The 21,144-nt window shown below is 33.3% G+C and overlaps 1 non-coding gene across 1 annotated transcript; it reads left to right on the forward strand.

Moving 5' to 3' along the window:
* The first annotated feature begins 2,375 nt into the window (after positions 1–2,375).
* LOC128568216 (U6 spliceosomal RNA) lies at positions 2,376–2,482 on the forward strand. The gene has a single exon (XR_008375038.1). It is a non-coding gene; the product is annotated as a U6 spliceosomal RNA (small nuclear RNA).
* The last annotated feature ends 18,662 nt before the right edge of the window (positions 2,483–21,144 follow it).

The raw sequence follows: 21,144 nt of genomic DNA on the forward strand, positions 1-21,144 counted from the left end.
TAAAAATTACAACCATCTTAGAAATAAATATAGGGTGTCATTATGGATGAGAGATTAACAGGTTAATGTTGCATAATTGAAAACTAAACATTATCCTTCTTTTGTTTAAGAAATAAAAATAAGGCCATGTCATAGACTTCAATTTATGGTTAACTGTGTGTTTTTGTTTATTTGTTAATATTGTTGGCGGCAGCATTTCAGGGATTTTTTCTTTTATCATTTCCCCCATAGCATAATGATTAAACACATCTTATTATTTTACCTTACCAAGTTGCTTATGAATAGTGTTCCTAATTTATAAAAAATACATAATTTTATGTTTAAGAAATTACATTTCTCCAAATTTCATTTAGCTATTCACAAAATCTTATATCAGTAAAAATGACATTTTGCTTCATTTATGGGCATGAATTAAAATCATGGAGTCATGAAAATTCCAAATTTCAAAATTTTGTTGTACTCTTCATGTCAGTCATATTATGAATAAGAAATATGACAAATGCTTTCAAATGATTTTCTGAAAACATTTTGTGAAAAAAAATTCCAAAACTTTGTAATTCTGTGTTCTTTGACATACAAAAAGGGTTACAGGTGACAGAAAGTTCTTGGTAGCATTTGTGTACCTCCTTATCCAATAATAGTGGGATACTGACAAATTATTGCTTATCTCTTTGTACATAAGGCTTTTACTAAGGTGTTGATGTATGCATAGTAGCATGCATGAAAATGTTTTAATTCGTTTCTGAAAATACTCTTTAAAATATTTTGATTGACTTTATAAAATCCCTTCTTGGTTAATTAGGCTTAATGGAATAAGGCCAGGTTAGGAGGCAGAAAAATCTGAGTTTTAGCTATGTATTTTAGATAATGCTATATTTTAGTATGACATCATTCAATTTCTCTGCCTCTCAGTGTTTTCTATTTTAAAGTAATCATAGAGGTAAATTATATCTAGTAGCTTTTCTAGGGCCATATTATATATTTCTTTAACTTTGTTTTATTAAATCACAAATTCTGGATTCGGATTGCAACTGACTTTTGATGAAATTTATATTTATAAACAATAAATGTCTGAAAATGTTTGGTGGTTGAATTTGCTTTTTGTTAGAACTCAGTGAATATTGGCTAGATATAGCTTTCTGATCATTAATGTTGAATACTAGTAAGTATTGTTTTGTTTATATAATTTTAAGGTGGATTTCACCTAGATAGATTTTTTCCTATTGTCTATCAGGGGTCCTCAAACTATGGCCTGTGGGCTACATGCAGTGGTGTGATAGTATTTGCTCCCATTTTGTTTTTTTACTTCAAAATAAGGTAGGTGTAGTGTGCATAGAAATTTGTTCATAGTTTTTTTTAAACTATAGTCCAGCCCGCCAACGGTCTGAGGGACAGTGAACTGGCCCCCTGTTTAAAAAGTTTGAGGACCCCTGAATTGTCTTGAAAGCTACTCTGGTGTTCTTGCTCGTGAGAATATTCCTTCTAGGTTTGACATTCTTCATAGAAGCATCTTTTGGATAAATTGGAATAAGTGTAATCTCACCTGTGCATTGAAAATATTGCCTTTTGTAAATAGTTGAGTTTTGAAAATGATAAGTTCAAAAGAAATATTTAGAAATCATCAATTATGAAATCTTTGGACAAAAAAGCATGTTTTTGAATCATACACACACACACACACACAGTTCTCATTAAAAACACCTCCAGCATTATCTTACCTCTAAAGTGTTGAGTATGAGGAAACACTAGATAAAACCCATTTATAGTTATAATGTATATAACATACACACATGTTGCTTGCTTCTTTTTCCTGCTTACAACTTGTCTAAGATGAAATAGAATCTGACTCTGGAAGGATCATCAACAAGTATTTACAAACTAAAATATACATTTATTTTCCCTTGTTACTACAGTATATCCTGAATTCCTTTCATGCTTCTTACTTAATAAGAAGAACGTCAATCCAAGACTATGGTAAAGAAATACTTACATGATACTTCCTTTTAAAAAGGCAAGCAAATACTTATTTTATGAAAATGTTGTTTCCATAAGTACATTGAAAAATACATTGAATTTTCAAACAGGAAAGATTGTTTCCCCAGGTAGCATTTTGTACAATATGGCCTTGAAGTAAGAGCAGTATGAAAAACTGAGCCCTTCCCTGTGAAGTATGGTAATTATGTCCTGCCCCTTTGAACATAAGGTTCCCATCATATGTAAGAGGACATCTTCCTAGACCTACATTTGTATGTGTGTGTGCACATGTGCATGTGTTCATGTTTGTGTTTGTGTGTCTGAGTCTATGTCAAAGACTTTAGATAAGCTTAGGCAAATTGTAAATCAATTGTATGTAGATTTTTAAAAACTAATCTGGAGTGCCCACTTCGGCAGCACACATACTAAAATTGGAACGATATAGAGAAGATTAGCATGGCCCCTGCACAAGGATGGCAGGCAAATTTGTGAAGTGTTCCATATTTTGTTTTACCTAACAACTGCAATCAATGTAACTTAATTCTTTGTACTCACAATGAATTTCAAACAATAAAGAGAATGTTTTTAAAATTTTCTAAGTTAAGCAGTTAATAGTAAAAAAAAAATATATATATATATATATATATATATATAATCATCTGTAATTTCTTTAGAGGCCCTGGTTTAAGGGAGTAAGCTTTACAAAATTTTCTGTGCATTTCTTTATTCTCAAAAGACATTAAAGCAAACCTCAATTATCTCAAATTGTTAATAAGGTTTTACAGAAAAAATACATATCATAGAGTTCTTGTTGTATTGTTTCGTTGGAAACAATTTATTCTGATTATTCTTTGCATAGATGTGTGAGGCAATTTCTAAAAAAGAACTTCTTGAAATGAAAGTTAATTGTTAGTAAAAGAATTTAATTATTATGAGTTTTATACTCCCATTTCTGACAAAAATTATTTGAAACATAAAAGGCAAAAACATATTTTTCAACATAATGAAGCGGAACTTAGAGACAGCCTTGCTCAGTATCCTAGTTCTGTACTAAGAATATGTTTTAATTCCTAGAGTTTACTTTCTGTGGTTTTATTCACTGTTTATTCAGGTAGTGAACAGCAATGCATTTTTGTTCTGGCACTAATTCCTTTGAACATTACAGAATTTTGTCTAAAAAAAAAAAAAGACCAAAATCAGAAGAGCCAATAAGTACTGAGAAGTTGCAGGTGCACTATGCATCAAGAGTGGAGAAATACTGTGAGTACGTATTAGCAGTCTGGGCTTATTATTTTTCAGAATTTTTATCTAGTTCTTAAGCAGTCATTGCAGTTTAAACGAAATTTCATCACAAGCATAAAAGGATGCTATTCTAATGAAAGCCTAAGACTAAAAAGGAAAGTGATTTTTTTGGAGAGGTTAATCTGGTAAAATAAGCACAGCATAGCTGCATATTTTATGCACTTTGGACAGAAGACTCAACTTGTTGTGTCCAGTGATTTGCTAAGAGTCCTATAGTAATTAGCCCTCTTTATAAGAGTCTATAGAAAAAAAAAATCAACCAAAATTTATTTCTTAATATTGCTCCATATTGGTTTTGGGCTTTTGATGTTTTGTTTCACATTTTATTTATTTTTTATTGTGGTGCACAAAGTGAAAAAGGAAGCAACTACCGAGTACACTATCCCCTTTGTGACTGGGATGCTCTACTCTTGTGATAGAAGGAAAAAAAATGGTGAAACACATAACTAACTCGAACTTTAACATCATATGTGTTATATTTTATATCTACTCTCATTTCATTGGTCAAAGGAAGTCCCATACAATTATGTTAAATGGGATAGTAAAGAATAATTATACTTGATATTACCTAAAAACATTTAGAATAATAATAGAATCCACCAAATTCACTCATTAGACACAAATATTCACTTCTCTCTATTAAATGCTGTTGCCTTACTCCCTACCAAGAATAACACCCTAAGAATCTTGTCCCACTCATGAAATGTACACTATGGAAAAGGAATGCCATGACTACAATTTACTCTCTTTTTGAAAAGGAGTAAACTTTTTTTGTTAGCATTTCAGTTTTCACACACAATTCACTTTTTCCATGGTAATTTTGAAATTCTACTAAGTTCCATGTTGACACTGAAAATTTCCTGCTTTGACAATTAAGAATGATCTTTGAAGAGACCATATTTCTGCTCTCAAAGCTTAGCTCCCCAATTCCATTAGTTCCATGGCTCTAGTACTGTCATCTTGGTCGTGTGTCTTTTTTTCATTAACTTCCATGGCATTATCTAAAAATATCATTGGAAAATAGATTTCTCAGATTCATCATACTACTTTATACTCACGGAAGATGGGTGTCCAAATGTCATTTTATGTCTTGAAGAGTCACAATTCTTTCACTAAGTTTGGCAATATTTTTGGCAATACACCTCAGAGCTATATTCTACCTTTATATGTTTCAGTCAAATCAACTCCATGTATTAAAAGTTACACCCACAATTCTTTTTTTAAGCTGTGCCTCTCTCTCCCCATAACTGTATACATTAAGATTACTAACTTTTTTTAACATTCTCATACTTTTAGAGTTCTTAACCTAGAGTAATTTTGTCAAACAGAATTATCTTCTATATTATCTTAAGACACTGAACAACCACGTTACACTATTACTTTGGTCTTTGACTCTATAAGAAGTTTAAATTGTTTATCATGCTATATTTCTAATTTCTCAATATACTTCTAAATCTTTTAGTTGTAAGAAATGAGAAAGAATTATATTTTTCAGTCTTGCAAATTATTCTGGAATGTCTGGAGGTTTTATGTTTTCTTTCAACTCTGCTTATCAACTGGTTCATTGTTTCTTGAGCCCATATTCTTTGAGTAGTTCCTTTCAAACTTATATACGGCATTCAACTCACTGGTCATACTTTCATATTCCGTGCTTGGTGCCATAAACTCACTTCAAACATTATCTACCTTTCAAATGAACACAGGTAAGTTTTGGAAATGTAAAACTCAGTGCAACTATGCTGTCTTTCCAGACTTTAATATCATTCTCATTGAAACACCGTATGTATCATGTCGCTTTGTTTTGGAGGTATTTCACTTCCATATACTAGTTTCTTTTTTTTTTACGGAAATTATTACAAAGCTTTATTGAATGTCATTAAAGAAGATTAATAAAATGAAGAGTCATACAATATTCAAAGATATGGACATTTATATATAATTATCTCTGAATTATAAATTACCCCAGATATAGTCATTAAAACAACAGATCCATTTTCTCACAGTTTCTGTGAGTCAAGTATTCAAGAGAAGCTTAGCTGTGTGGTTTGGTAAAGGTCTTTTGTGAGGTTACAGTCAAGATATCAGCTGAGGACGTAGTGATTGGAAAGCTTGACTGGAGCTAGCAGATCCACTTTCAAGCTCATTTTTATGGCTGCATGCAAGAAGTTTCATTTCCTCACTATGGCTGTCTGGAGGCATCAGTTTCTTCACCACATAGGTCTTTTTATGTGGCAACCAAAAGCTGGCTTCTTTCAGAATAAATAATACAAAAAAGAGTCTCTGAAGTCATACATACACTGTCACTTCTGCTTTTTTCTCATAGAAACAAGTCACTAAGTCAAGCCTACACTTCAGGGGAGAAGAACTGGCCTTCTTTGAAGGAAATGGTGAGTTTTGGGATGTATTGGCACTCAAGCTAGACCTCCCATTTGATCCTGCAATCCCATTACTGGGCATCTACCCAGAAGGAAAGAAATCCTTTTATCATAAGGACACTTGTACTAGACTGTTTATTGCAGCTCAATTTACAATCGCCAAAATGTGGAAACAGCCTAAATGCCCACCGACCCAGGAATGGATTAACAAGCTGTGGTATATGTATACCATGGAATACTATTCAGCCATTAAAAAAAATGGAGACTTTACATCCTTCGTATTAACCTGGATGGACGTGGAAGACATTATTCTTAGTAAAGCATCACAAGAATGGAGAAGAATGAATCCTATGTACTCAATTTTGATATGAGGACAATTAAGGATAATTATGGTTATGGGGGGGAACAGAAAGAGGGAAAGAGGGAGGTGGGTGGGGCCTTGGTGTGTGTCACACTTTATGGGGGCAAGACATGATTGCAAGAGGGACTTTACCTAACAATTGCAATCAGTATAACCTGGCTTATTGTACCCTCAATGAATCCCCAACAATAAAAAAAAAAAAGAAATAAGGATGTAAGTTTAAACAAATAAATAATGAATATTTGAATAAAACATGCTTATTACAGTGAAAAAAAAAGAAAGAAATCCTATATTACATCCTAAAAGTTTTGTAATCTGCTTTTTTCATTAGATCTATAATCCGTTGATAAGCAGCTTGTATATATTTTTTTATGAATAATGAATTGTCACCAAATCATTCAATGAAAAGTATACCTTTTCCCTATTGATTTGCAATGCAACCTCTTCTAGAAATAAGATTTTTATACACATGGCTCTGTTTCTGGGGCTTTTCTTATGTTAAGTCAACTTCTTTGTCCCTAGGCCATATTTCACACTCTTAATTGTTAGCACTTTATAATATTCTGAATTTCTAGAAAGACATATACTAGTTTCTTACAAAATAAAATTTTAATTAAGATGAAATGATGTAATTGGCAAGACTTTCCTTTCTGGTTAGTGTGATTTAGATTAAAAAAGTGCCTGGTAAAGAGGAACTATTAGGGAAGCTAATCCAAAAAGGCACTAAGTGTTGACTATCTCATTAAAAGGAAAAGAAATTTATTTAGACATATAGTTAGTGATACTTCAAATGTAAAGTTTTTCTATTAATTCATAGCATGGTCCATGTTTCTCTGGACTTTTCAAAACAAAGAGAAGGTTATTCTTCACCTTAGAAAATTTTCTAGTAGAGAAGTGAAGCCATATCTATGTAATTATAATTAAGAAAGTTATATGGTAACTCCATTTTACCACAAAGGAAGAAACAGCTATTTCTTAAACTAATAAATTTGACTTAAAGAAAGACATAGTAGAGCAAAATGTCAAAGAAACTGTTGCATTCTAACAGGTGGGTGAGTGAGAAAACAAATATTTTAGGAAAATATAGGGGATATATTAAAAAGCACGCAATGGGCTGGGTGGGGTGGCTCATGCCTGTAATCCTAGCACTCTTGGAGTTCAAGACTTGTGGATTGCCTGAGCTCAGGACTTCAGAGTTTGAGATCATCCTGAGCAAGAGCAAAACCCCATTTCTAAAAAGAGCTGGGTGCTGTGGCAGCACCTACAGTCCCAGCTACTTGGGAGGCTGAGGCAAGAGGATGGCTTGAGCCCAAGAGACTGAGGTTGCTGTAAGCTACAATGCCATAGGACTCTATTAAGGGCAACAAAGTAACACTCTGTCTCAAAACAAACAAACAAACAAACAAAAAAAAAAAAACAATGAAAGAAAGAAAGAAAATAAATGCCAAACCACATTTAAGAGTCTTTAATATTTAAAACTGGTATTAACATGTATTAATCTTAAAGAGACTACTGAGAAATATGGACTAATATTAAAGATCTCTTCAAAATTCTTTTTAATATTTGTTTTTGTGATGTGAATGTATAGAATGTATAGAATGTATAGAATCCTAAATTAATAAGTTAAATTGTGCAATATTGCAATATTGGTTTGGAAAGGCAATTATAAACATTAAACATACTGAAAAAACTGAGATATTTTATTAAGAAGAAATAAAGATGGGGCATGTTAAAAACTTTTTGAAATTTACATAAAATTGTAAATATTGAAGATTTTTACAAACTATCATGTATTTCACACCTACACCAAAAACAGAACCCAGATCTCTCTTTATGTTCATTCTAGTTATAAATATTGAAATGTAATCAATGTTCCTATATGCCAACAACAGGCAAGCTGAGAATCAAATCAAACATACAATACCCTTTACAGTAACTTCAAAGAAAATGTAATACCTTGTAATTTGCTTAACAAAAGATGTGAAGGATCTCTACAAAGAAAACTATGAATCACTGAAAAAAGAAATAGAGGATGTTAACAAATGGAAGAACATAACATGTTCATGGCTGGGAAGAATTAACATTGTTAAAATGTCTGTACTACCCAAAGCAATCTTGAGATTTAATGCAATCCCCATTAAAATTCCATTGTCATACTTTGATGAATTGGAAAACAATCATTCTTCATTTAGTATGTAACCAGATTAAAAAAAAAAACTGAATAGCCAATGCAATTCTATGAAATAAGAAAAAAATCTGGAGGTATCACATTAGCAGACTTCAGGTTTTACTACAAGTCCATAGTGATCAAACAGCTTGGTAGTGCCCTAACAATAGAGATATAGATCTGTGGAACAGAACTGAGAGCACAGAGGTAAAACTAGCCTCACATTGCCATTGGATCCTCAATAAAGCACACAAAAGCACAAAAACTGCATCCACACCTCTCACCACTTACAAAAATTAACTCATGATGGATAAAAGAGTTCAACCTAAGACATGAAATTGTACTCTAGAAAGAAAGTGTGGGAAAAACTCTAAACACCATGGGCTTTGGGAAAGAAATTATGAGAAAGATCCCAAGGGCAATTACAGCACGAAAAAATTAAGTAAATAAATGGTATCTGATGAAGGTAAAAAGCTTCTGAATGCTAAGGAGACACCGTTCTGAGTGGGAAAAGATACTTGCATGCTACAAATCTGACAAGGAGTTCATAACCACAAGAACCAAGAACCAAGAACTCAAGCAAATTGACACAGAAAAGAGCAAAACCCCATTGAAATCTGGGTGATAGGAACGGAATCTTTTCCCCTGAGGTCAGATGAGTGGCAAACAAACTTACGAGAAAATGCTCATCATCTCTAATTATTAGATAAATGCAAATCAAAAACACTTTGAGATATCACTTAAACCAGTGAGAATGGCCCACATCACAGGGACCTAAAGCTGGCTTGGATATGGAGAGAAGGGAAAATTCTTGCACTTTTTTTTTGGTGGAACTGAAAACTAGTACAGTCTTTATGGAAAGAAGTATAGAGAGTTCTCAAAGAAATAAAAGTAGACTTCCCATTTTGTACTACAATCCCATTACTAGGTATCTACCCTAAAGAAAAAATCAGTCATTTTATCATAAGGACATTTACAGTCAAATGTTTATAGCATCCCAATTTATAATTGCAATATGTGGAAACAACTCAAGTGCCCTTCAACACATGAATGGATTAATATAATGTGGGATTCTGTAAAATCCCACATTATATTACACACACACACATATACACACCATGGAATTATATATACACACACACACATTTACACATACCATGGAATACTAATCGGGCATAGAAGAGAAGGAGGTTTTGTATCTTTTGTTACAACTTGAATGAGTTTGAAGAAAACTCTTCTAAGTATCCCAAGAATGGATAATCAAGCATTATCCATTGTGTGCTCAATACTAAATTGAAATTTACATATTAATGACAATATGCACATACACGAGAAAAAATTAAATTCAAGGAGCGGTAGGAGGTAGGGGACTTGGTAAGTTCCCACCTAATGGGTATGATATATGGGTAAATGGCAAACTTGCAGGGTGAAAGTCACAACTACAACTTAGATTTTAACTTACAAACACAATGTAACCTAATTGTATTTACCCTCATATTAACCTGAAATTACATATATAAATATGTATATATAAACCAGTATTCATTTCAATTTCTAAGAGTAAAACGTTTAATTTTTTTCATATGATGTATATAGAAACATACTACGTGCTGTGTGGCTCTCTTCTTTCTTTCAATACTATGTTTATCTGAGTCACTATTTGTGAATATATAATAATTTATCCATTATATCATCATGGTTTTTACGTAGTTTTTGGTTTGGGTCTAATGTATAAAACATGCTACGATAATTGTTATAAATATCCTTTGATGAGTTCTACAAGAGTGAATATTTGGGTCATACGCTATACATATGTTTAACATTTGTAGATATGAACAGGTTTTCAAAGTGATTGTAAAAACTACACCTTCACCTAGGGTTATGAGACTTCTATTTTTCCCAAATCATTTTCAAAATGTCCCTTTTGGAAGTCTTTTTTCTGCGTGATACACATAAGGATCCCAAGGAAACAGATTCTGGTATGCATTACTGATTTCTGTAGAGTGCTCATAAAATCAACTATCGAGGAGGTAATAAAGGAGGGATCTGGGAAGAGAGAGAATGTGAACAGCTTTGCAAATACAACAAAGGCCTCAACAAATCTTATGGGTTGCTCTGAAACTGGGAAGGCACTTCAAAATAGACCCAATTTGGAGGGAGGGAACTAGGCCTGTGATTTTAGGCAAGGTGCATCTTTTCAGCAAAGAGAAAATCCCAGATACATAGTTAGCTATGACTTTTTGGTCAAACGCAGCAACTATAGGCAGGGATAGTATCACAATGGCACTTCATCCCAGCCATGATATACATGTTTTAATTTTCAAATTATTTCTCACATTTAATAATTTCATCAAAAAATCTTTAGTGCCATCTCCTCTAGTACTATATTTGCCACTTTTCTAGGAACACATTGCAGAACAAATGTAAACTAAAGCTTATGCCCTTGTGTCTGCGGCAAGGCTGTGAGTGGTTCTTACTGTCTGCCTCCTCTATTGCCCCTTTTAGATTCCATACATCTTTTCTAGCAGTTCTGTTGACCTAGGTGGTTTCTATGTTAGCTGATGAGACACCCATTTATTACATGACGGATCCCAGGTCACCATGACATTCTTAAATCATGGCTACTCGCCTTGTTCATTTACCTTCAACATTTGTCATACGTTTATCAAAAGGTTCTTAAGTGATTTCTTCATACCAAATAACCCCTTCCCTGTTCCTCTTGATTAACATCAGCTCTACTTCATTCTGATGATCAGAGTCAATTCTCTAGGCCAAGATGAAGGCTCTATTCCTTGCCTTCTCTACCTTTTGGCACGCAGGTCCCAATTTGACTGAATGGCATTATCACTTGAAATTTAAATGACATTTTGATATGCCCTGTAATGGAAACTTTATGTCTCGAGGAGTTTAGGCTTCTAAAGTCATAGGGTCTAGAGTTATAATTCCAGTATACAGATTCATATCTTCTTAATTACTGCAAAAGACTATACTATCCCAACTCCTACCTATATTTGTAAGCAAGTCCTGTGGCAATATTGTCTACTTTTTCTGACTTACTATGAAACATTTACATATTTAATGTGTGTCATCTGTTAGAAATACAAAGTATTGATATATTTGTTCTTTTTAATGAAGTTTCCTTTCATTCTTTAATGATGTCTTTGGACAAACAAGTTATTACTATCAATATGGTCTTATTACTATCAATATGGTCCAGTGTATAAATTTTTTAAAAATTTTCGTTAGAATATCTTTGTATTTTGCTGAAAGAAACATTTGTGTAGTTTGTAGTGAGGAAGCCGTGCCATATGTTCTTCTTCTAAATGCTTCATTTTAATGCTTATATTTATATCAACAATTTATTTGGAATTATTTACCTACATAGGGTGAAGTATGAGAAAATATTTTTCCCATAAGGACATCTTATTCATTTAGCACCACTCACTGAAAAAATGAATGGACATTTTAAAAGGATGTGTTTGTTTCTCTCGATATCCTAGAATAGAAGGAAATTGATAATGTATCAGATTCTTCTCAATATAAAATTTAAATGACTATAGTAAAATTAAATAAGACTGAATACTAATCTCATAGTTAAAATACATAGAATTGCAGCCTTTACAGTTGTATTAGCATATATGTGTATGTATATACATATACATGTACATGAGTAACTTTAATAGGTTAGTTATTTTGCCTGGTAAGCTTTAGTATTATTAAAGTGCCCTATTTTCAAATTTATTTTATTATTATGTGTACTGTTTTGCTAGGACAATATTTAAGCCTTTGAGAAAAATCACAAAGTTTATTTTGTGATGTACAAAATCGTTCCCAGGAGATTAGTACAGAGAAAATTTCTCAGTTCTCCAGATGACTGTGAAAGCCACATTTTCTTAAATTTCAAAATTTTAGGGGAGTGCAGATGTTTCTGATAAATGCCTTGTGTCAGGACTATAAAGGTGCCCATCATTCACAGCAGTCATTGTGTCTGTTAGGGGGATTTTTGCCCTTCTGCTCCACCTCCTCCCCTCCTGCTTTATTTCCAATGACTTTTACTTTTCTCCGTATACTTGTGTGCCTATCAGTTACTTCCAATTTATTAGAGGTACACATGGAGTTTGTTTTTCCATTCTTGAGATACTTTGCTTAGGATAATTGTCTTCAGTTCCTTCTTAATTACTGCAAAAGACATCAATTCGTGCTTTTTTATGGCTAAGTAGTACTCCATGTTATACATATTATGAATTGATGGGCCGGTTGCTTCCACATCTTTGCTACTTTGAATTATGATGCCATAAACATTCCATTGCAGCTGTATTTTTGATAGAAAGACCTTTTTTTCCCCTTTGAGTAGATACCCCATAGTGATATTGCTGGATCAAATGGTCTGTCTACTTTTAGTTCTTTGAGAAATCTTCATACTGTTTCCCACAGGGTTGTACTAATTTGCACTTCTGCCAATGATGTAAAGCCTTCCTTTCTCTCTGTACCCATTCCAGTATCTTTTGTTTAATAAAAGCCATTCTAACAGTACTAAGCTGATATCTCATTGTGGTTTTAATTTGCATTTCCCTGATGATTAGTGATGTCGAGTATTTTTTCATATGTGTTGGCCATTTGTCTATTCTTCTTTTGGAAATCTTCGGTCCATATAGATATATAGATACATATTTTTTTGTATATTGCATTGTGCTCAAACCCACCTTAAATGTCATATGCCATGAGAAACCTTGAACACACATACTATAAATATATTTATATATGGCATATTTTTTACCTAGATCTTCTCTTGATCTAGAACATAAGAATGAAATATATTGCACATTATTACATAATAGAATAAAATTATGTAATTGTTAGAAGATGCTGAGCTAATACGTTAAGATAAAGGGTAACATAATCAGATTTGTATTTGAAATATTACCTTATTGCTGAAACTTAGACTGCACACTGACTAAAAATTTTAACAATCCCTTTCACCTCCCTATATTCCCATACCACTTCTCAACTTGGACTTTCCTATTTATTATTTTACTGTTTGTTGCACCAGAATGTAGGTTCTTTGATGCAGAGATTCTTATTGTCTCATTGCCATTCCTAAGACATGGAATAGGTCTTTTTCATATTTATGAATACATGAATTTTAGAGAAAAATGTATACTACAGAAGGGAAAAAAATTATACATATACTCTATCCATGTTCTTTGAAAATTTTGGTTTATTTTATTATTCGGACTCCGATTGTCAAAGGATCTTTCCCCTGTTTTTTTTTTTTTTTTTCCATTAGGCACAGCCTCAAAGAAATCAAAAAATAACAGGCCATATAAGCAGTTGCTTAATAAGTCATTAATAATTGCCCATCTCTGGTTCACTGCTACATTAACATACTAAAATAATATCTACACATGGTATTAATAGTCAAAGCCAAGGATGAGAGTTACCTTAATACAAAAAATTTTATTAGAAAATAAATTATAGTGAAGTGTTAGATAAAGAGCTTCTAATTATATAGAAAGTTAATCTGGGTCTTTGGATGTTTTAGCTTTTTAAATTTGCTGGGGTTCAGAAATGATGCCCCCAAATATGGCACCACTTTGACATGCTGCACTAGAGAAGCAGCCTCCAGGTCTCTCTTTGACCTCCCCGCACCATCCTGTTTCTCTGATCCTCCTTCTTTTAGAAAAGCACCAGAAGGGGCTCTCTCTGAAGTCTTGTATTTGACTGAAAAGAATTTTTTTTTTCTAAAATAAATACAACTGTCAATTTCCCTCCCTAGGAATCTCATTAAGTAACCAGGAAAGGTTAACCATCTGAGAAAAGAAAAGCCTGCAAGTTGTCACTACACTCAGACAGACTTTTTATCTATTTTCTGAGGACAGCTCTGAGAATTACCTAGGGAATTATAACTGCATAGCAAGACAACATTTATTCACAATGCAGTTTTCTTCTCACCTTTCCTTCCCCTTTTCCTCACTTGTCCATAACCATGGTTTGTCCTTCATCTGGTCTCAGTCAGCATCGAAAGAGAATCATTCATACATTATTGTATGATTGTTGGGTTCATTTGTGTATAGCCCATCTCTACTTTCCTCTCGTATTTAAGTGTCAACCCTCTGGCCCTTTTCTAAAGTTTTCTGTACTTTGTATGATTCCCATGAACATGTGTTCATGTAATAAGCGTACTATGTTTTTCTCTTGTTAACCTGTCTTTAGTTGTAGGGGTATCAACCATAACCTTTCTGACCTGGCAGGCTCACCCTCTTTCAACCTCTACCAATTCTTGATTTAATAGTGCATGCTCACATGAATATAGTATGAAATTTTGTCATATTTAATAAACACTTACATTCATGCTAAGATATATTTTAGGAAAAAATAGAGAGTATATTTTAAAAATAGAAGTGCAGCCCTGATCATGTAGCTATCTTCAAATTATCTGTGCCACAGACTATTGAAAGCAGGATTTTACTTAGATAAACTGTGCTGCTTAGAGGTCTCCAGAGACAACAACATTTCTGAAGAACTCTTTTATAATAGTAAGAATTAATACAAATTATTTGATTATGCATCCCAACAAAAGAATTAAAATCCACCTTTCCCTTTCAACTTGATAGATCTCAGAGGTTTAATTATATTTTTCCTAGATAACTTTTGTTTTGATATTATACTCTGCTTGAATTTTTTACCTCATCTACTGGGGCTGGTACAAATACTTTTACTTCTTTAGTTGATCAACAAATAAGGAACAGAGCAGTGAAGCACTTATCTGAATTTCTACGAAACAGTATCAGTGGCAGGAATTTTTTTTGCAGCAAAATATTAATAGAGATTTTTGTTCGTCTGCTTTTGTAATGGAGGAATCACAGAGACACACAGAGAAGGAAGACTCGAAGATATCACATATTTGTTTTCTTAAAGTGCTTTGCTATTCTTCTTCTTCTTCTTCTTTTGTTTTTTTTGCAGTTTTTGGCCAGGGTCAGGTTTGAACCCACCACCTCTGGTAGATGGGGCCAGTATTCTACTCCTTGAGCCCCAAGTGCCACCCTGCTTTGCTATTCTTGAGCCGCCACATTCTAAATACTTCCTTATCTAAATTTCCTTAGATTTGCTTATCTAAAAACAAACCAAGCTATGTGATAATGAAATAAACAACTGGACCAGTCCTCAAAGAATTTGGAAGTTCCAAAGAATTAGCCAGACTTTTTTTTTTTTTTTTTTTATATAAACACCAAACACTTATTTCTCACAATCCTAGAGGTTGGGAAATCCCAGATCATGGCACCAGTAGATGAAATGTTCATTGAAAACGCCTTCCTCTGTGCCTTCCTATTGTGTCTTTCATGTACTGTTGGAAGGTGCCAGCTACCTTTCTAGAGGTTCATTTAGAAAGGTACTGAGGCCAGTAATGTACCTTTCAAAGAACTCCCAAAGGACTCGCTTTTTTTTTAAGTGTCATTCTTCCCTTGATTGAGCAAATATTTACTTCAGGTTACCATCCTTCCATCTCTATAGGATGAATCTTTACTTTAGAAGCATTCCCCTTCACAATCACTGGGTTACCCAGAGTAATAAGTTGTAACTATTTTTTTGTCCTCAGTAACAATTCGTTTTATTACATCCACATCTCTACATCCCATGGTGCCATTGCCGCATGGTGTCAGCTTCAAAAAACATGTACATAAGATCTCAGGAAGAAATGAGCTATTCTCTGTAGCATCTCTAGTAGGGAAAAAATCTGAAAACAACATAGAAGTTACTAATTTAGAAGTCATTATTGACCGCTCTTAAAAGATATTGAATCACAGAAATAGCAAAAATAAGTGAATGATCTTGTGTGGACCCCAGAATATCATTTAGACTGGTACATGTTTCAAATATACTCATAGATGTAATGCTCTAAAAACAAAATACAGGGAGTGCTCACAATCTCTAAAAATTGTTTTTAGTTACCCATTCCCCATTTATTCAAATATAGTGTCAGGATTGGTAAATATGTCTTTTAATACTTAGTCTTATTTTAAATCAGTAAAACCACTGTCTAGGTCTTTAAGGTGTGATTTCATATGTACTTTCCTGTGGAAATAGCTCCATTCATTGAGATAATGTGATACCAAATTATAAGTGCTAAGCAGCTGTCACTCTGCCAGACATTCAGAAACATAAATGAAAACTGACATGCCATTTATCTGACAATTCAGTGTCACGGTAGTAATATTGCTGGTCTTTGTACATTATCAGATTCAGGGAATATCTCAGGTAAAAAGAAAATTGAAAATAACTTTTGTGTATCAGAATAACAGTGAACAGTTGATAGTGATATGGTGGTATTTTAGTTTGCAATTGAAAAAAATCTAAGCTACTATATGGGAAAATGAATATTATACTAAGAAAGGGACTTTTTTCAAATGACTGTAACAGAACTCATGATGGGTATAAAGGGCACATTGCACTTCTGAAAACAACTGAACTTTTAAGGTTACTTATTTAATGCCTTAAAGCAGCAGTCCCCAGCCTTTTTGGCACCAGGGACTGGTTTCATGGAAAGCAATTTTTCCACAGATGGGGAAGGGGAGGCATGTGACAGGAGGCAGAGCTCAGGTGGTGCTGTGAGCAATGGGGAGTGTGTAAACACAGATGAAGCATTGCTGGCTCACCTGACACTCATCACTCACATCCTGCTGTGCAGGTGACCTGCTTCCTAACAGGCCAAGACCAGTCCAGAGTTCTGGAGTGGAGCTGCAGCCTTAATATATACAGAATACTTCTGTATGTTATTTTACGTCCTGATCACAACTCTCAGGAATTTCACAGGAATGTTACGTGTTGCCATTTTACAAATTATGAAGTTAGATCTTGGGGCATTAAATAAATTCTTTAGATTCTCGTAAGTAACAAGTATCAATCCTAAAGCTAAACGATAAAAAATATCTAATTGAAATCCAATTTCCTTATTTTGTATTTCACTGTTTTTTTTCCAGCTTCTTCATCAGATTCTTTCTATTTCAGAAGTCTTTCCTATAGGTTCATAAGTGTAACTTAATTTTATTTTACTATATGGTAAAGCAACATACAGTAAACAATAAATTTAAATATTATTATTTATAATCATTACCTGTAATTTTCTGTTATTGCACTTACCACAGCTTATAGTTATGTGCTTTTACTTCTGGAAGACAGTGTCATAGGTAAAGAAACAGTTCCCACTGCAGGATCAACAACTACTAACAAAAAGGCTAGAACACAGAAGTCGTGTTATAAATAGTCAATTTATCCAATAAATAAATACTGCTAGATTTTAAAACTCAGAAATGGTTCAAAACTTAAAGGAAGTTTTTAAATTATTATGTTATTTATTTGGTGATAAAATCCTTGTGTGTTAGTTCCTCAGAGAGACAGAACTACCAGCACACATGGATCAATAAGAGAAGATATATTATGCAAATTTTCTCAAGCAATTATAGAGGCTGATAATTGCCATGATATGCCTTCTGTAGGCTAGACAACCTGAGAATTTAATGGTATAATTCAGTCTGGGTCTGAAGTCCTGAGAACAGCAGCCCTGATGCCCAAATGCAGAAGGAGATGAATGTCCCATCTCAAGAAGTTAAAGAGAGAATTTGCCTGTCCTTCAAATTTAGTTCTATCTAAGCCCTCATAGATTAGATGATGCTATCCTACTTTGGTCAGAGAGGGTATTCTTTACGTTGTCTACTGATTCAAACACTAATATCTTTCAGAAACATCCTTACATACACACTCCACAATCATGTTTTGCCAACGATCTGGGCATCCCTTATCCCATTTGATTTGACACACAAAATTTACCACCAAAGTTGTTTATATTTATACACCTCAGTGTTATAGGTAAAAGATAAATGATATTAAAAAGTAAAACTATTTCATATAAATTACATTGAAAGATAAAAAAAAAATTTTTTTCTACATAATACTGTGTCTCTAAGTTCAGATGTTTTGACATTCCATTAAGGATCTTTAGATGTTTCAAATGGAATCCACATGTTGATTCAACACATTTCAGATCAACTGAACTTCAACTCATAATTCAGAGTCAAGTTTTTGAGATGATGTGACTGTGAAGTTGGATAAAGTTAAAGAGCAATATCTTTTTTCCTTTTTGGCTGTCTCTTTGTCAATATGACTATTGGAAATTTATTTTTTATCCTAAGATTTCTATGTTAAGTGGTTGCAATGAAATTTTATAATTATATGCATTTGTGTTTTAATAGAGAATATGGAAAATTTTCCTGTCCTTAATGTTCAAAACATCCAAAATTGTATTGCCATTTGCAATAATTATACATCAATATTATCTACAGTATCTATAATATCACATAAGTATTGATTATCATTATATTACTATAAAATGTTTATAAAATTGGTGATTTTAAATTCAAAATTCCCCTTTTATCTGTCCTAATACAAATACACACTGCAGCATTTTATCATTGTGTTTTCAAAAGCTTTACATTTCCAAACTTTTATAAATACGAAAAAGACTCCATCCTCATTTATTTTAATTTTTTCCTCATATTCAATGCCAAAAATGGACATGTCCTTCTCTACTTTTTCAGTTTAATAAGGTTTTGACTGGTGTTTATATTTTAAATTTATTTTTCAAAGTTTATGCCAATCTTCAAAAACCTAATTAAGGTTACAGAAATGGACTGTCCCCCTGGAAGTGAATGGAGATATTCGAGAAGAAATATCCAAGCTATTTGTGGATGCCATAATCTTGAAAGCTTCCTGTTACTTACAAACTATAATTGTAAAATAAATGTATTCTGACCATTGGGGAAAAATGTAAAAAAAAAAAAAGATAAGTTAGAATATTGCTTCATTGACATTCGAGTGGTAGTAATAAAGGCATTGAAAAAATAGGCATTAGTTACATTTTGAGAAAAACTAAATTCACAAACTAAGTTGACAAAACAATGTACACATTCAGGACAATTACTAATTTTTAACTAGATATAATCCACTTAGGCCAAGTAGAATATATATAAAGATATTTTCAAGATTACAAGAAACTTGTTATAACTAAACAATAGTCATAGTTCTATGGATGAGAATGCCTACAACGCATATTCACAGAAGGTCGGAATACGGTATTCCAAAATCTATCACTTCTCATGGGTGACTACACTTTAGTTAGTAATGAAAGAAAATTTAACGAATAGAGTTACATCCTGGATTAACCTTTATCCTTATTTTAAAAACTGAAAAATGGCAGGAGGTTACAGCAGTTTGTTCTTTGTTGAGAACAAGAATATGTGCATTCATGCACATTATACTGTATATTTGTATAGTTAAGCAGTCGGCAAATATTCATTTATATGCACATGATGTAATAGAATGGTGACATTGTGGGTGGTGGCTATGGGAGATAAAAGAATAACAAGTGGCATAAAGGTGGCCTCCAGCCTGCTTTCATGTCTATTACTTAATCGGAAGAGTGATTACATAGGTATGTTCACTTTATAAAATCAAAATAAATCATGCTTTTAAGATTTGTGCACAATTATGATACACTTCAATTATAATTTGTCAGAAAAATAGGTAATTTTATTATTAAAAGAAATACATAACATATTGATTAACTAAGCTTGTAAAAGGGAAATAGATTTCTTTGGGGGAAAGAAAAAATTCAAGTAAAAGTGCTATAAGGTATGTTGGATAATAGTGATGTGAGTACCAGTCATAGATTACTAAGGATGAGCCAGAAGAGGAGGTTGGAACCTGATGATTGAGGATCTTGTAGGATATGCTAAGCATTTTTAATTTACTCAATAGCACAAGAGATTATTTCAATGTGTAAGACTATTGTATCTCAGTTAATTTAAGAAGCAATTTATTTTTAAAAACTTTTATACTCTTCCAGGCACCGTGGCTCAGGCCTGTAATCCTCTCATTCTGGGAGGGTACGGTGGGTGGATTGCCCTGAGCTCATAGTTGGAGCTGACTGCCCTGAGCAAGAACAAGACACCGTCTCAAAACATAGTTGGGCATTGTGGCAGGCTCCTGTTGCCCCAGCTACTTGAGAGGCTAAGGCAATAGAATCGCTTAAGCCCAAGAGTTTGAAGTTGATGTGAGCTACGATGCCACCGCACTCTACTGAGGGTGAAAAAGTGAGACTCAAAAAAAAAAAAAAACTTTTATACTCTTCATGGACAAAGTTACTGAATAGATAAATGTATGACCCCTTTCTAATTATTAATCCTGTTAGTTTTATTCTCATAGTCAAATTTTTGATCACCCAGATTTTAAACAATATAATAAAATCATTAGTAGTTGATAATAAATTATCAAATTGCTCACAAGTTTAAAAAAACTTGAAAATATTTTATCTTTATCACTCCTGTCTATTAATTGCAACAATATGTGCAAAAATTATGAAAGAACTTTATCTTCATTGTTTCTGTTAATTGGAACTGTAATTGGCTCTTCGAATAAAAACAAAATGATGGCCCTCCGTATATTCTTCCCCTACTGCTTTCTTATGCCTTGGACTCCCAGATCTGTAGCACTTAGTGACCAAAATAGTATAACGTTTCTATTTAACTACTTTTCCCTTTTGCGTTGTCTCCCAGAAACAGCAGACTCTTCCCAGCATAATAATGCCACGACTCAACATCTGTCACCAACCTGTGACTTCTGAATTAGAATCCTTGCAGACATTGCTTTCAACACAATCTGCCCCAATACACACAGCCACTTTTCCGAACCCCTTCTAAAAATTACAATACTCAGTGGGCAGTGCCTGTGGCTCAGAGAAGTAGGGCACCAACCCCTTATGCCGGAGGTGGTGGGTTCAAACCCAGCCCTGGCCAGAAACTGCAAAAAAAAAAAAAAAAAACAACTCTGACACTCAGTTCGTCAGGGAGATGAATTTGAGGCATTTCACCCATCTCCCAGCTGACATCATCTGTAATAAAATATCTTTCTTC

Source organism: Nycticebus coucang, chromosome 16 (genome assembly GCF_027406575.1).
Source record: "Nycticebus coucang isolate mNycCou1 chromosome 16, mNycCou1.pri, whole genome shotgun sequence".
NCBI classification, from domain to species: Eukaryota; Metazoa; Chordata; class Mammalia; order Primates; family Lorisidae; genus Nycticebus; species Nycticebus coucang.